Raw genomic sequence first — 13695 nt, 5'->3', positions numbered from 1 at the left:
GTAAAAATGCAAAATAAGCAAAGTCGACATTTAACAGAAAGCTGGCATCTGATTGGTACAGAAATATATCCCATAATATGGCATGCCTAAACAAATAGTGTGTTAAAATTTCAAGCATCTGCGATTAATAGCTGCTGAGAAATCTTTGAGGAAAGAACTATATATGATAAGAGTTAAATTTGGCCCCCATAATTCGCCATTTTTTAAGTGTTTCGGGAACAATAAAATGTTAACTAATTTTTTAGAAGAGTTGATATAAAATATATTTTTCATCTATTTATTTGATTTATTTACACTCACTTGCAGTATATGACATCAGAAGTGACGCCATTTCTATAATTCAATTAAAATCAGCCAAAAATTGACATCTTTCTTATTTATTTACGAATGGGAAATATAGAGCGCATGCTTGAACAAGGAAAATTTTTTTGTCACTTATTAGTCTTGGCTAGATACATCTCTGATTAAAATATTTTATTTGTTCAAGAATGCGCTCTATGTTTTCGGAAGGAAAAACTGCTTGAAAACAAGCTGTTTTACGCTAAAAATGCAAAAATGGCGGGAAAAGGTTGTCTTTACAATGTCGTATTTCTAAATAGTGGGCACTTGAACCAAAATGAATATTATGTAAACACATCGCATACATATCTGTACTAAGAAAACAAAGAATGATAGTAAAACGATGATGTTCATTTTAGGGGGCCATTTTAGGCCCTTATCATATATAGTCCTTTGTTTGAAAATTTTGGCTAAAAATAAACAAAGTCGTCATTTAACAATAAGTTGACGTCTGATTGGTACAGAAATATATCCCCTAATATGGCATGCCTAAAAAAACATTGTGTAAAAATTTCAAGCATCTGCGATAAATAGTTGCTGAGAAATCTTTGACGAAAGTTTGTTTGAAAATTTTGGTTAAAAAATAAGCAAAGTCGTCATGTAACAGGAAGTTGACGTTCGATTGGTACAAAAATATATCCCGTGATATGGCATGCCTTAACAAACACTGTGTAAAAATTTCATGCATCTGCGATAAATTGTTGCTGAGATAAATGTGACAGAAATTTTTGTTACGGACGAACAGACAGACGGATAGACAGACAGACGGACAGACACACAAGGGTAAAACAGTATACCCCCTCTCCTTTGGAGCGGGGGTATAATTATATGTTGATCCATATTTTTTGGTTTATTTATGTAAACATAGTGTCTGATTTTTTTCTTAGTTGCTTTATTAACCTTTTCTCAAACTCGTAAAAATCTACATTTACTATATTAATTACTGCTTACTCTCAAACATGTACCTTCAATCTATGTTTACTCTCTCTCTCTCTCTCTCTCTCTCTCTCCACACACACATCACCATAACTTAGTTATAGAAATGAGGGCCGACACAGGATTTGCCTTCTGTCTGATTGGATTGAAACACTGTTTTTCAAATGTGACACATATCTTCAGTATGTTCTTATTTACAATTCATCTATGAAATACAGAATGTAACTTTTTATAATAAGGTTATAAAACATGGATAAAATGCAGTTGTGTCTTTACCCCATGTAAAGAACAGACTATAATTGCTATCAAAATACAATTCACACCTAAATCCTCAAATGTGTGCAAAATGGGAACCCACCAATGTATACATATTAATTACCGGCTTATGTCCCATGCTTTGCTATTCCCTTAACCCTGGTTGATTTTTGACTGTCCCACAGGCAGATAATTGGACTATACCCCAGCCCTGACATTACCACAAGGATATGTTTCTCCTCATCTAACACATCAATGATCTAATGGGATTGTGGGCAATAGTTATTTTGTCAGTTCCTGGGTAAGAAATTGATGTTGACCTCCGCCTATGGTTTCGGGCAACAGTTCTTACCCCAGGACTAACACAATGACTACTGCCCTCATACCCATTTAAAAGATGTATACTAAAATGTCTATGAATGACACACGACGACAAACGTGAGATAGCAATGGGTCTCCTGAGTGACTCAGGTGACCTAAAAATACAGAGTATAGCTACATGAACATGGTGATATTACATGAATACTATACCACATATATTCTCTTTGACCTCTCAGTCAACAGCACAGTTAGACACAACCTGGGAACCTGTAAAGAGACCATCAACTGTTACATACTACAGACTGGTATAACCTATCAGTCAACAGTCAGACACAGGGAACCTGTAAAGAGACCATCAACTGTTACATTCTAGTACTTGATGATATCCCGCACAAGTGCGAGATTTAATTATATATACATTAATATGATACAATGCTTAATATTTCAAATATTTTTTGTTGTTCATTTTTGTATATATTTTGTCTGATTCTTTTCTAAATTGTTTTCTTAACCTTTTCTTTAATAAAAATTGAAATAAAAAACCAACTGCATGTCTGGATTATTACAGGAGTGGGGATGACAAATCCAAACTAAAATGGATGATATATACATACCTATATCTAAGTATTGAATCCTTATTTTTTGAAAGTCTCATAACTGCAACGGTGTGTGCATACAAATTGAATAACGCGCGTTAGAATAAGGATTTAATGCTTATATTTACATATTTTTACCTTCATGCCTTATACCTCAAAATTACTGTATTATCCTATGGGTAAGTTCAAATTAATGGAAGAGCCACAGTAACAGCCACAAGCGTGATCTTTGATTTTCGTTTGTGACGTTGCACTTAACAGCGTTCAACGTTTGTGACGTCACAATTAAAACTCGTGATTTAACCTTTTAGTACCCTGTCTGTGTTATGGTGCTATATCTGCAGAAGCTTTACATGCAAAATATATGTGAAATGTAAATATACATATTATATACCCATCAGTTTTTCTTCCTTGATACTGTCAATTTCACAGTTTGATCTGAGTTTCCGGATCACCACACTGTGGTTTTCCGATTCCGTATCACTGCTCTCTGAAACTGATAACGTCTGTATTTTAGCCCGTTTTTAAAAGACTTCGTTTAAAATACAGTCTAACTTCGTTATCTCGAACTAGATGGGACTGTTTAAAACTTTGAGATATCTGAGTATTTGAAATATCAAGGTACAATACTTAAAGCGGAAGGAAAGTCAAAAATACATTTTATTTATATTAATAAAGTGTTTTAAATTATCACAATTGGTCATGCTGTTTTGAAAATAAACTACATAATTAAGCTATAATGCACGTTTGAAGTGAGAAATTGTATTTACGGGAGGCTGACATGATGTAGAACTCTTTTGTATTGAAAACCAAGAAAATTAATTATTTTGACGTCCCACAATCTATTCTGGCTTGGTTTACATACATGCATACAACGTATACAATGCTCTGAATAAAACACTGGTTTAGGCCTAACAAAAAAAAATAGTTTGTTTCCGCTTTCACTCTTTCATGATGAAAAAAAGTAGGGTCAGTTGGTCGGAAATTTTGTATTTTTTCAAATATTTTTTTTTCCCTTTAATATTGCAGTATCCATACATGCCGGTTAGATACTGGTATGGTATCAATGGTATAAAATGAGAAATACTTTTAATATCATTCCTGACTATTAAGCTGGTCTTAAGAAAACACAAAAATGATATCATATAGCAGATACTTCCTCTGCCAATGATGAGAGCATTATTAAAATCTACAACACATGGAAACATACAGCCATTTTGAAACAAAACGTTTAAGTTACACTGACTTGAGAAGAGTAACTGCTTCAAGCATTTTTGTGACCAAAATTTTGATTATTTTGTTTTTCCAAATTGGATAAAAACGAAAATAAACGATTTTCCATCAAAAATCCTTAAAAAAAAAGTTTTGAGTCGGGGGGTAAAAGCTTGGGTCGGTCGGGAGAGCGGAAACAAACAATTTGTTTTCTTAGGCCTTATGCCTTTCTGTTACTCAAGTAATCGACTGAACAAAAATAATATGATTTTTTATTAAAGCACATAGTAGGCCAATTCATTTAATTTTGTATTCCTACAAATTTTCTCTATAAAATTAGAATGATGTCGATTATTTGTTTCGATGTTCAATTGTTCCACCCCCTCCTTCTCAGTATTATATATTCAAATACATTAATGTATTAAATTAATTAAATTAGTTTATTAAAACATCCTACCATATTCATGATATTCACCATTCTTTTAATGATCACTATTGATGTGTATCATTTTTAGTATAGGAAAACGGTTTAGGAAAAACAAAACAATTTTTATGACCATTCATCGCCCAGTCCCCTTTCAACCTCCCTATTTTATGTACACATGATTGCGTGGACCCTGAGGTCCACGCAGAAAATATATAAACGAGGTTAAACCGGATGCTATGGGGAAAATTTAGCCTGCGCATGAGCTAGCCTGGTTCCTGTGGGTAATGGGTAGCTCAGGGAACCAGGCTAGCACACGTTTATCTGGATCGGGATCGGGATTCCGTGCCATATGCACACATAAGTTCAAAGGCGCTGTAATTGTAAAGTTGTCGGTAAACAGTACAGAAACAAAGTATTCCTTTTAAAGAAATGATTGGCATGTGATATGAACTATCAGTATTATGAAATAAGTTAATGTTATGCCGAAACTACAATATGCATCAAATAGCATAATTTGCAATGTTTTGTTGTTTTCCGAATACACATATGTAACTTTACTTTTATAGTAGGCAAGGCTAGAGAACTTCCCAATTAAACTTTTTTAAGCATTTAAGTATGATTGAATAATTATGTCACTGTATAAAAGTTTAAATTTCAAGAAAAATGCATCCAAGTATGAAATTTTTAATTTACACAAAACTGTCACTGTATAACGTTAGCTAACAAAGTAGTGCAAATCGTAATGTGTTCTACAAATAGTAGAATTCACCGAATGCCTGATACTATACATGCAAACTTCATTCATAGATAGATCATAATTATTTTAGAAGTCAGGGCTATACATACATGTATACGTAATGCAACGTACAAATTTAGTGGTTAAAAGCAGAGGGCTAGAGTCGGTGGAATCTCTGATAATCTTATTAATAAGGCTTTCACGCTTTCGTTGGAAACACATGCAAATGGTCCACGTATTGTAGTCCTTTTTTAAAGGACAGCAACTTGTTTATTCATATAGACGTAGAACACAATCTGTTCATTGTTTACAAATTAATGCAAAAAGTTAACTTCTAATCTTTCCTGGTATAAAAATGTATGAAATTAAAAGACACTAGTGTATGCTAATGATGCAACTGTGAAACGATAAGCACGTGCCATTATCATTGTGATGTCATGAAAAAAGTTCACACATTATTGAAATGATTCGCTATTCTGCAGGTTCATATAAGGAAACATATTTGCAACTATAAATATCAAGTATCACCTTCTATGTATTCTCTAAGTAAATTCCCAGTAAATATATTCACTCTTTACATTTAATCATTCGATATCATTGCAAGTATATAATTTGATACAACTCCCACTGACTTGGATCCCCCAAAGCATGTCCACCACCATACTCTCATTTTTGCTATTTTAGGCTGGTTTTAAAATATTGAAAATGAAAGTAGGTTTTAATTAATTCAACAATAATTACTTATCAGGTAAAATTCAATTATAGTTTATGGACATCATATTGCACTTGTTAAAATACCAAAAGTGTAAGCAGTTACTCTGGTGCAGGCATTTTTTAGTTAATTGACAAAATGTAGTATACTTACATGTAACAAATGTTAAAGTGGCAATAACTATATTTTTTTTTTTCAAATTCTGGTAAGCGATTAAGACATTGATAAATGTTTTCTCATAAAATGTTTGGTCTTTCAACAGGAAAACAAAATGTTACTTACTTTTTTAGTCAAATGCCACCCCCCCCCCCAAAAAAAAGCTATTCATATATTTAGTTTTTAATGTTTTAATCGGTCAACTTAGTTTTCATTATTAATTAATTTCATCTTTATATTACTTAACGTAGGCCTATATACTCCCAGTAAACATTTAAAAAAAAAGGGGGGGGGGGATTCTGTGTCTGAACAAACGACTGGTACATTGAGCTGTTGGATTGAAACAACTTACCCCCTCCTCCCTTACCTGAACTAAGTTACAACAGTTTTTTCTTCAACACTTTACATATACACGAATGACATGATTTTGAAGGTTTGTTTTCGGGTCAGCCATTTTACATAGTTGACTTTTAAAACTATCGCGTTTTATCTCACCTAAATTGTCACGGGCATGATATATGGAAGAAGTAGACTATATTGTAGAATATATGATATGACAAACCTTTTTTTCACGGGGAACAATTATCTAAACGGATAGAAATAAACTTTCCTTTCCTCTTCCCAAATCGGTCTATCGTCTGGTCGACATACGTCACAGCGATGCTTAGACGTTTCGCCACCTAGCAATTTCGACCCCAAATGGTTTCGGTCCCAGATAATGAATTTACCGGTTTTCAAAAATAGAAAAAAGCTGTTCGAATATTTAGTTTTAAATGTATTAATCGGTCAACTTAGTTTTCATTATTACTTTATTTCATCTTTATATTACTTAATGTATATGTACTCGAAGTAAACATTTTTTAAAGTAAGGGGGTGGGTGGAGGGATCCGGGGTGGGGGGGGGGGGGGTAACAATTGATTTGAGACCACGGATGACTTCTAAAGCAATCCTGTATTTCTACATATTTTGCAGAAATGTTTGCCAGAACAATTCAAGTGAATTTACTGGTCAGTTTCACTGTATGTGCTTTGTTTTATTAATTCATGTTAAATTTCATTATGCGTTTGTGAAATAAAATTTTAGAATTATCTTTTGGACGACAATCCTGCTATCTGTAGCATTCCTGTCCCGTCACAATGAAGTGCGTTTGTTTATAACAGAATGTCTGATTCTGACTGACACCGGAAATCGTGTTTATTTCAGCAGCCAAAACATCGCACTTGTTGAACTGAACACAAGCACATAACAACATGTCAAGGACATTCGGTACACGCACTTTTGCACAAAATAAAATAATCAATGAAAGCAAAATATATACGGTATGAATCGAATGACATAATGGATTTTTATGAATTACAGCTAGAAATGTTATTCGCATTATAAACACAATCTATTTAAGAAACAACATACATTAAACATAAATATGCAGTAATCACCATGCCCGGAGAAAAGGGGGTATGAGGTCTATTTTTGGTAGCTTTACTACACTGCTTTAATAAGTTGTTTTTTTTAAACTAAAACCACGCCATCGTTTAAAAATCGTCAGCGCTTATTATGACACGTCTTTCACTTCCTATAATTAGGCAACGTCAAAACAAAGAAATGTTTACAGGCTTCAGGATCGGGGGCGGATTGGGGTGGGGGTGGGGGGGGGGGGTGGATGGGGCCTGCCCTCCCCCACACTTTTTTAAAAGCGGTCACAGACACGCACTTTTTCGAAGTATGTATAAACTACTGGGATAATTTTATAAGAAAACCAGGCCCCGAGGTTATAAAACTTTTTACATACTCGTACTCAAACTCAAACTCGTACTCCGAGTACGCGCTCCACTGAGTACGACTCTTAAACCAAGGTTATAAAAGGTTTGGAGTATGTTCTTCTATCATTCATTGTATTACAATCTCAATACCATTGTACAAAGGTACACACAGATTATAATGATACAATACGTGGTGTTTCTCACTGAGAGAGAGAGAGAGAGAGAGAGAGAGAGAGAGAGAGAGAGAGAGAGAGAGAGAGAGGAGAGAGAGAGAGAGAGAGAGAGAGAGAGAGAGAGCATGTACAAGATCAACCCTGACTCTTAATACAAATGTGAAGTATGGGGGGTTCGAAACTGGAGAGCATTTTAAATTTATTTTTCTAATAAAACACATAATTTCCGCTGAGTACTATTTGGAGTATGCTCTTAAAGCTGGTGGAGGAAATTTATACGTCTCTAGAGCAAGGAAATTCATGTAAAAAGTCCTGACTTGTAGACAAACCGTACGTGTATTCAGATCAATTATTTCTCAGCAAAACATAACACATTATAATTATTTACATGTATATTATGCCCTTTATCATCTGCGAGCATGGATCGAGAGATGTGTCTGCATCTATAACTGATGAAATTTTCTATCTCTCTCTTTCTCTCTCTCTCTATCATAATGTTTAGCTTCTATCATGCATGTTTTAATTAATCAAAGTACTGTCATTATTTTACATAAACAAGCTTAATTTTTATAAACTGTAAATTACCCGGGTAAGAGAAAGAGAGAGAGAGAGAGGAGAGAGAGAGAGAGAGAGAGAGAGAGAGAGAGAGAGAGAGAGAGAGAGAGAAATTACAGCCCGTTAATTACCTCGTTCCTTTTAAAGTTGTTTATATCTACGCTCTCTGCCCTCTTTTCCAAAAACATTTGAGATAATCACAGTTTGTTGATAAATTTCCCAATAACACTGGATTTCATAAATTAAAGTGACAAACACAGCTTTTAATTGAGTTTCACTTATAAAAACACGTGTCTACACCACATTAAAATCGCTTAGTAAGTTCACACGCATCGTTGTATTTTGTGATGCGATTTTTATAAACCATAATCTTTGAAATAATTAATTATATATAAGCATTATTCACATATTTTTTTTTCAAAATGTAAGATTGCATGTAACTCTCAATAAGACATCTGCGTTAATTATGTCCATTTTTTGGCACTAATCGATAGCACAGTGCCGATAGTTGTAGCTTATACTCGGTCAGTAGTAAGATTTTTACATAGTGTCTTAAATTTTCATATTATCGATGTTACACAACGAATGAATACATGTATTTCTCTCTCTCTCTCTCTCTCTCTCTCTCTCTCTCTCTCTCTCTCAAATACAAATATCGGCCAAGTGATTATCTATTTAAAAAAAAATTAAATAATAGTCCTTTATAGAGTGCATGCAGTTGCATGCGGTAATCTGAAGTTTTAATAAATTTCGCGTTTCAAAGATTTTTTTTTTTTATTGCTGTACATTGTACATTGGAACAAACGCACATAAACATTGACTTCAGTACAGGCACGTAGCATCAGGGGGGGGGGGGCAGTGGGGGGGGGCCTGCCCCCCCCCCCACTTTTTCTCGCAGCAACAAATTTTTCAAAATCTAGATATAAAAAATGGGATTATCATGGAGTTGGCCCCCCCCCCCACTTTTTTGTGACTATGTAAAAAATTGATATGTAAGCAAGGAAATGAGGAGTGAAATTGAAGTTATATAGTACGCCAGCCCCCCCCCTCCCCCCCCCCCCCCACGGATTAGGATTTTGGGAAACTTAAAATTTTCCTTTTTTTTTTTTTTTTGCTTTGTCAAGATTTTTTGGATGAGTCTGCCCCCCCCCCCCCCCCCCCCCACACTTTCAAAAAAAATGCTACGTGCCTGCAGTATCATCGAAATTTGTTTCTTGTAAATAAAAAAAAGATGAAATATCATTTAAGTTTACATCTAATGCCCTCTAACATGCGTTTGTATTACTTACTGCTAATTTTTGATTACTTTCTATATTTCCAAGTAAGATTGCTTTTTGTTAACTTTCAAAATCGGTTCTTATTATTCTTAATGGTCTTGATATTTCGAAAAAATAATCGTTGTAAATTATTTACAGGATATGTCATAACTTGGTGTTATAAGGGAGATAACTCAAATTATCAACCTCTTCGGCATAACTAACCCTCTCTTTCTCTCTCTCTCCCTCTCTCTCTCTCCCTTTATACATACATGAACTCGAATAGGTTTCGAGTCCCGTGATCAGGTAATATAAATAGTAGAACCATGCGGTGACGTGGCGCTCTAGGCTTGCTCGTTAGTTGTATGTGTTTTAAATAAGGTAAACTGGCAGATAGAATGGAATGCAGTTATATAGGACTATAGAACGATGAGAAAGTTTCATTATTTTACTTCCTTACTCAACAAAGCGATAGAAAAACAGAGTTGTTTAATCATAAAAACATAACGGGGCTTACTCAGAAACTTGCAAAAAAACCCACCACGGTGAGCAGTGCTGCGCATGTGGCAGAGACCGGACCAGCATTTGAATTTAAGCACGAGGGGCGAGGTCCCAAAAGTTGGCTGAATTTGAAGAACTGTTTCAGGAGGGAAATTTAGCGAAGGCCGCGCTCGTTATTGACGAGGAGAAAGCCGTTTACAACAAAGAAACAAAGTCCTTAAGGTGGAATTTCCTTACCTGGTAACTAACAGTAAAGTATTTAGTAATAAAAGATATTATGATATATAAACTGTGCGTATGTCAAATAAGCGAAAACTGAGGATAAACAAATGAATAAAAATTCAATTCAGTAAGTACATGTAACATCAAAAACCCCTGCGAGATTCGAACTCGGAAAGTACGGATCACAAGCCCGACACTTCACTCGGCTATGTAGTAAGTTATATGTGTTTTCCATTAAATTCTTTTTATAAAACAAAGTGTCCTTTCGATCAGAGGTCAGACATTGTGTAATGATGTGTTACTAGTTTTCCACCTTAAAATTGCTGACTGGGACACACTACACGGATATCTGGACGTCCTGCTGACAGACGCTACTGAAGACGCTGCTAAGCGCCGTTACGCTGTGGGTCGTGCTGCAAGGAAAAACGCTTACAGAAGTTGACCGGACTACAGGCGCAGGGGCGGTTTTGCACCCAGTGACTTTTTTCGTGGCTTTAGCCAGTCGTATAGCTCTAACGACAAATTCAGCAATGGAACCTCCAAAGTCGGACTCACGGGATTTCGATCACATGGTTAGGGGAATGTTTCTATCTTAAAGGACAACCAACCCAACCCTGTCATCACTTAATACTAGTGGAGTCCCAAAACACTGTAAATGGTCAAGTTAAGAATATGTTTGAACTGCATGAAAAAAATAAATTAAAAAAAAAATGTTAAAGTTATCAGCGTTAGATTAAAGCTAAACAAAATATTTGTAATGCTAATAGTTTCATTTTGAATGTCATAACATTTGGGAAGAAAAAATGTTAAAGTTATCAGCGTTAAATTAAAGCTAAACAAAATATTTGTAATGCTCATAGTTTCATTTTGAATGTCATAAAATTTGGGTATACAATTCCTTTATTTTCCAACGAGAATTAATTGAGTATTAATTGAAAATCAAAGTACTGAAGTACTGATGAGAGTTGATTTTATCAATTATCATTTATTCAAAATCAACGATATGTGATTTTGCCTGGCAAGTAGTATCAGTAATCGAAATATTTCTGAGAAATTGTATGGATCCAGGCAAGAGTGAACTCTTGTCATGTTCAACCAAACGCTCGCCTCTCTCCGTTTATCTCCGCAAGAGAGACTGTTTTGTCGGATATTACGGGAGACAGCCAAGCCTCTGTTTGAACGAGACTACATTGAACTCTAGCGTAGGAATATATACGACTTTAAAAAATAACACTGTTTGTACAATTTAAAATCTTATTATTTTCTTGGTATTAATAAATAAAATTTCTTGAAAACAATGCTTCAGAATAAAAAGCATCGAATTTATCGATTATTTTCAAGAACTAAGTGTTGTCAGCGGTATTGATTTGTGCTTAGGTCCAAACACTGTTTCACTTTCGCTTTGCCCCAATAAGTGTATAGGAGAGTTGATTAAAATCAACTCCGAAAAAATGATCATTAAAAATGCAGAATTTGTTGATAACGCTGTTTTAGATCTTCTTGATAATGGGTGTATAAATATATCATAAGGTTTAATAAGCCACCATCAACAATTCTGTTTTCTGATCTTAGTGATTTTGCAGGCATAGGCTAATCTTTTGAACAAAATACAAATATTGTACATCATATGTGGAGTGGCATTAATTAATTGCACGGCGATATCACAGTCGTAAAACGTATTGAGCAATTATATCATTCTAAATTAATAAAAAAGGAATTAAAATTGTGATCAAGAAAATGTTGGCACCTCAAACCTCACCTACAGCCCTCATGACAAGCGTGGTCCATTAAGTGAATTGACTTTTAGATCCCCCTTATAGTTTTACATGCCCCTTACTGATATAAATCAGGTTAATGAATAGTATATAACTAACATTCAAAGATATACAGGATCTGTACTCAAGGCAGAAGAAGAGAGAGAGGCGCCTTGTAAGCAAGTTGAACGAGGACGACTGGACGAGGCGGCGCCTAGACAATTAGTACCTCGTACCTAGTGTCACCAGGACCACTATCACCTATCATTTTTAGACACATAAATACGAGTGTTCATTTTGTATTGGGGGTACCATGTTATATATTATACCCTAATTTCTGTACGTAAATATAGTATGGTACGTATAGCAAAACACAAATGTATCAATTGCAAGAAGTGAGAATGTGGTGCTTTGTTAATAATTAAATAAAGTGCACGTGTAAATGTTCGCTCTTTTCTCGAGATCAATCTGTGGAGTGACACGGCAAAAAGGAAAGGAAAATAGACCCACAATTCAAAGCCGTCGTCACGTGATGTAGTGGTGTTCCCCATATTTTTAAATGGAAGATGATTATGGTATATTTGTAACATATCACTCATTATTCTGAGTAAGCGCCCGTAAACTGATTCATGAGATATCGCATTATACACATGAATTTATAATGGTTTTCTCTTTCGTTTACTAATATACCAACACACTGATACACTTAACCCCCCAACCCCTCCTAAAAATGAGAAAAGCAACACAAACAAAACGAAACAAAACAGAAACAAATAAACAAATCTTAAGAGAAGATTATTACGACCAAATCAAATCAATTCATGGAAATCAATTCATGGATACGTGCCTTTTTATGCTGATAGATTGCATTGAGGTGCATAAATATTAACTGTGTCGCTTGGTTGAATTTTTGTGCTTATCCGTTTCTTATGCTATAACTATTGATTATCTTCCGTATTAAATTCGATTCTTTGGTTGTTATGGAAAACACATTATACTATAACAAATACCACAAATACATTGCTGTGAACAAATGACATTTTGCTCACCATAAATAATTTACAGCAATGTTATTTCCTATTTATAGTTATTGCATTGATTTATTTTAGTTATTACAATAATTGATATGAGAGAGAGAGAGAGAGAGAGAGAGAGAGAGAGAGAGAGAGAGAGAGAGAGAGAGAGAGAGAGAGAGAGAGAGAGAGAGACAGACAGACAGACAGACAGACAGACAGACAGACAGACAGACAGACAGAAAAAGAGAGAGAGAGAGAGATTCAGTTTCGAAAAGAAAGCCTGAAAGAAAGCAAGAATGAAAGAAAAAGTTTACTGTACATTGACAGTTCATTTATTCAGCAATTCCATAATAACAACTTTCATTTGAATTTGGAACTAAATAAAGCATGTACTGATGTTTTTAGAGAGCCGCTTATTCAACTAAATCAGACGAGAAAACAACTTAGATCTCTTGTGTGAAGAAGCTCTTTCCTGTTTTATGGGCCGTAATAATGTGTTAGAGACACATTGTGGTAGATACAATGGATGCAGGTCGATGTTCAAATCTGACTCATCCTTCTTCATACTACATGTTACTTCCTTATTTCGCTCAGAGATTATCAAAATATTTGACAGTTAAAGACAAACCACTTATACTATATATTTAGTTTCAGTTTCAAGTTTATTGTTTTAACTCACCAGTTGCTTTTAATATGTTATACTTACTATACATGTATATATTTATATGTATATTTTGTATAGCTGCCTGTGTAAATGTGCGTTTCTTT

General features: G+C 34.6%; 1 pseudogene; it reads right to left on the bottom strand.

Annotated features, from left to right (window-relative positions):
• LOC128171442 (uncharacterized) overlaps positions 1 to 1784 on the bottom strand; it is a 78586-nt pseudogene extending 76802 nt beyond the window's left edge.
• Between the last annotated feature and the right edge of the window lie 11911 nt (positions 1785 to 13695).

This window comes from Crassostrea angulata, chromosome 2, assembly GCF_025612915.1.
Source record: "Crassostrea angulata isolate pt1a10 chromosome 2, ASM2561291v2, whole genome shotgun sequence".
Taxonomy (NCBI): Eukaryota; Metazoa; Mollusca; class Bivalvia; order Ostreida; family Ostreidae; genus Magallana; species Magallana angulata.
This window is presented reverse-complemented; position numbering and strand designations above follow the sequence as displayed.